The sequence below is a fragment of the Limulus polyphemus genome, unplaced genomic scaffold (assembly GCF_000517525.1).
Source record: "Limulus polyphemus unplaced genomic scaffold, Limulus_polyphemus-2.1.2 Scaffold8310, whole genome shotgun sequence".
Lineage (NCBI taxonomy): Eukaryota > Metazoa > Arthropoda > Merostomata > Xiphosura > Limulidae > Limulus > Limulus polyphemus.
The window spans coordinates 1-5254 of record NW_013673920.1 but is presented as its reverse complement, the minus strand read 5'-3'; positions in this window follow the sequence as shown (position 1 = coordinate 5254).

Here is a 5254-nt window from a genome sequence, read left to right as displayed (position 1 = left end):
GTTTTTAATTGTGTACCAGTTTAACGTTGAATATTATTTATAATTTAAATTTCCAGGACTTGTTTCAAAATATTGGTTCACAGCTCCGTCCGAAAGTATCTAATTAGAACCAAAATAATGGTGGCAATATCAAACAGCTATTATAGAGGCGACCTCTAGTGGAATTTTCAGAAGCAAGTAAAATATACACTTCCCCGATTTTTCTTGCGCGCAAAATATTTTACCCTTATATTACAATATTTACCCGACAAGCTGCATCAGATATCAGAATCGACTTTTAACCACCCTGTACGGAAGCGACCCCTAGTGGAATTTTCAGAAGCAAGTAAAATATACACTTCCCCGATTTTTCTTGCGCGCAAAATATTTTACCCTTATATTACAATATTTACCCGACAAGCTGCATCAGATATCAGTATTGAATTCTAACCACCCTGTACGTATTTACAAGGTGAACAGACATGATTTGAAAAAACCTTACAATAGAAAAATAACCCTTTTTTTACGCTGTTGTACGGAAAGATATTATGTATGATAGTAAGAAAAAGGTTCCTGGCGTAGACTGTTATTATTGCATAGCCAAGATTTTTGAGATGTATTTTAAGAGCTCGCTGTGACATTTTTTTTTCACAAAAGAGGTCTACATCTCTTTATTTAGTCTTAGGTATATGAATTTCTTTTCGGTTGCGAGTATGACGTAATGTACATACTTGGACGGACGTTTGTAAACCAATTAGGAAAGACACAGACAACATTATAGATAAGACTTTTCTCTGACGTTTTGTTCTTTTTGAATCTTTTTTTTTCTTTAAAACGGATCCTGATTTATCTGATTAAAGCGTGTTTTTTTTTCCTCCAGAAAAAGCGCTTTGAGTGGTTAGTAATCTTGTAAGTCTGGGGCCTGGGGTGGGTTAGTGGTTAGAATGAACTGACCGTGAATCCCAGGATTCCAAGTTGAAGTCCCGTTGTCGTAGAAAAAATCCTGCCTCACCTCTCTAGGGCCACGGGCTCGCTATAAGATTGATGGCCAAATCCCACTATTCAATCAGATAAAAGTAACCCACAGTTGGCAGTGGATACTGTTGACTTACTTGTCTTCTTTTTGGCCTATCAGTTAAGAATTGTGAAAGATCTTGTGTAGCTTCCGATATCCAGCCCGATACGTTAATCAATGGGCCACTTTACAGCGGAACTCTTAACGCTAAACTAAGTACCTAAAATATTAGTTTTATAAAACTACGTTTGTTGGCAAAACTTTGTCAAGTCACCGAAGTCATAAATACGTTCTTTCTTCGGTTATTTTTCTCCACACGAAAATAAACCTGGCAAGTAACCTTGGCAACGTTCATGGTAAGAACACTTGATAAAAATATTTGTACAACTTCATCCCTCAAAAATTGAAACGTATAAGTTCATCCCTAAAAAATTGAAACGTTAGATTTTTGTTTTCTTTTTTAACTTAGGGGAACAATATTTGTTCATAGTAAGTACAGAAAACGAATGGACGCTTCGTACGGGGTTCATATTCGTATTTAAGTAGACGCTAAAACTATCTGCATTTACAATTTGATTTTTTTCTAAATCTTATAGATTAGAGGAAGTCTAATTAACCGTTATAGCGAAATCAGCTTTATTGTCACCAAAGGTTATTATTTTATTGTTTTCTCTTAACTTGTTTTTGTTAAGCTCAAAGCTGTACAATGGGCTGTTTGTTCTGTTCCCGTCACTGGTATCTAAAACCGAATTTTAACCTTGTAAGCCTATAGACTTACCACTGAGCCACTGGGGGAGGGGGGGGGGCTCCCTCTAGTCTATGAATTTAAAATCGAAAAAAAATAGTGATTTGTGCATTTTGTTGAACGAATTTGTAGATGAACTTCAAGAATATTGTGACTGTGTTCGTTATTTCTGCCAAGATGAACGTTAAGAATATTGTGACTGTGTTCGTTATTTCTGCCAAGATGAACTTCAAGAATATTGTGACTGTGTTCGTTATTTCTACCAAGATGAACATTAAGAATATTGTGACTGTGTTCGTTATTTCTGCCAAAATGAACGTTAAGAATATTGTGACTGTGTTCGTTATTTCTGCCAAGATGAACGTTAAGAATATTGTGACTGTGTTCATCATTTCTGCCAAGATGAACGTTAAGAATATTGTGACTGTGTTCGTTATTTCTGCCAAGATGAACGTTAAGAATATTGTGACTGTGTTCATCATTTCTGCCAAGATGAACATTAAGAATATTGTGACTGTGTTCATCATTTCTGCTAAGTTGAACTATAAGAATATTGTGACTGTGTTCGTTATTTCTGCCAAGATGAAAGAATATTGTGACTGTGTTCATCATTTCTGCCAAGATGAACGTTAAGAATATTGTGACTGTGTTCGTTATTTCTGCCAAGATGAACTTCAACAAGGTTATGACTGGATTCATCACTTCTGCCAAGAGAGGGCTTTTGTCCAACAAATGTCTGAACGTTATGGTTTTGTTTGTTTGTTAAATTTCGCACGAAACTACTCGAGGGTTGTCTGCGCTAGCCATCTCTAACTTTGAAGTAATAAACTAGGGGGAACGCAGCTAATCAACATCACCCACCGTCAACTCTTTGGGGTACTCTTTTACTGAAGTGGGATTCACTATCACCTTATAACGTCCCCAAGGTTAAAAAGGTGAGCATGTTCGATGATGAGATTCGAACCCGCGATCTATAGAGTACGAGTCAAGCACCCTAACCACCAGGCCATGTCTGGTTCATTACAGTTTGTTTGATTTAGCGCAAAACTACACATTAAAATATCAGTGCTCTGTCAACTACGAGGAATCGAATCCTAAATTTTAGCGTCGTAAGTCCGTAAAACTTACCATTTATCGAGTGGAGGAGTCTGTTATGGTGCCGGCTACTTGTGTAGACCACCATCGCGTAAAAATCACGAGACCTTACGCCCCTGACCCTTATTTACGATACTCATGTCTCAACTGCCTTCAGACTTCACCTCACTAAGATTATAGACACACATACTCATCCTATAGGTGTAACAAAACATTCATAACCTCCACTCTGTGGATATTTTTTGCATATTTTTTCTGTGGGGGGGGGGGCGAAACCCCGACTGCCTTAATAGATTATTGTAACGTTTAGAACACGGTTTTGTAACAGTTAAGTAAAATTTGATAATTTTTCGTCGTAGTAGAAGCTTAGAAAGTGAGTAAAAAAAAGCTTTTATAAGACTAGAATTTATACAAACGTACAATACACATACAAGGCCCCCCCAGTGGCACAGCGGTATGTCTGAGGAATTACAACGCTAGAAACCGGGTTTCGATACCTGTGGTGGGCAGAGCACAGATAGCCCATTGTGTAGCTTTGTGCTTAATTACAAACAAACAAAACCAACACATACAAGCCCCTCCCCCAGTGGCACAGCGGTATGTCTGCGGACTTACAACGCCAGAAACCGGGTTTAAATACCCGAGGTGGGCAGAGCACAGATAGCCCATTGTGTATAGCGTTGTGCTTAATTACAAACAAACAAAACAACACATACAAGGAAATTAAAAAAAAATGAAATCAAAAATGAGAGGAATTATTAATCGTTTTATGACGGGGAAAATTAATATATAGTGAAAGTTGACGATCTTGCGAATTCAAAAAATATATCAAAATTAAATCTAAAGTCGTGGCGAGTTACGAAAGCTTCAAGTTCTTGAAACAATCGCTCCATTTTTTTTTCTTCTCTCTCTCTTTATATGCTGACACCCCAAAAAACAGTATTTCGGCTTCTAATTAAGACTTCGTTTTTTTGTCGTGTGTTGGATTTCTCCCGCAGTTTAACGTATGATATCCCGAAATTCACAAGCGTGCTATATTATATATCAAGCAGGCAGTAGCACTGCCTCTGTAGGGATGACCCAGATTGTTCATCAAACAGTGTTTCCTTTTATAACAATATATATCAAATGACTGAGTCACAAGTTCTGGGAATGTCCGTAAATTTCATAGCAAAAAAGTTTGAATTTCTTGTTCTTTCTCCTGCTTCTTTTTTATTACATGATAACTCAAAAACCAAAACAATGGTGTCAACCAATTTCACTAAGTTGGCATATATATAGTTTCAAACGGAGTATCCGCTTTTATAAGTATTAATAACTAGTAGTAATTTTGAAAAAAAACATAATTTTGGTGTAAACGATGCTTCAATCACTTCAAATTGATACCACATGTTTGTAGCATGTCCACTACTGGAATCGAACCTCGAACTGTAGCTTTAAAAGTACTCAAGTTTACCACTAAATTATCAGGGACTATATCACATAGAGGCTATCTGTCTTTCTGGTCATTTTATTAGCTAACGAGACAAAAGTGGACATGGAAACCAAAGGTTATGAACGAACAAGCTCTGAATTAAATACTTCTCATTTTTTTATGGAATCCTTTGATGAACCGTTCCACGTTACTAATTTGTCTAAGTATGCAAAATACATTTTAAAGACTTCTTTCTTCTCTTCAGTAAGACAAACATTATAGCTGCTTCAAAGTTAAAATCGTTCTTAGCCTCAGGCTGTATTAACACAAAGATGTGTTTAATTATTCTTCCAAATAATTATATAATACATTCATCCCTCTCTCTTGTGGTTACTTATCTATCTTTTAGAAGAAGTAAGTACATATTCGGCTACTCTGTCGATTTATCGTTCAGTTGCAGTAATCTTATTGCTGGCAAATATTACATATAGTTATCAGTGTATTAAAGGGAAAAGCGATATGAGCACTCGTACTTTAATTACCAGAAAATATATTATACCACAAGTAGTCAGTAGATGGCGCCACCTAAACTATTCTACTTTCGCCCCTTTTAACCCATCACCTTTCAATACAAAAGCGCCCCCAGTGGCACAGGACTTAAAACGCTAAAAACCTGGTTTCGATACCCGTGGTGGACAGAGCACATATAGCCCCTTGTTTAGGTTTGTGCTTAACTTCAAACAAACAATCACACAAAAATTGTATTTCTGTACTTTACCGCTCCCCTAACGCTTCGATATTATTTCACAGTTAAAATTATACTTTTCTGTTCTTTGAATTAAGCAATCAGAAACTTTCATGCAAATGGTCTTTTTTTATCATTACCAGGGTTTTCTTTTATATGCACGGTTACCAAAGTTCATCCAGACCCTGCGAAGTAGTTACACGGACATATAATAGACAACAGACAGTACTATTATATTTATATAGAAGTAGTTACATGGAC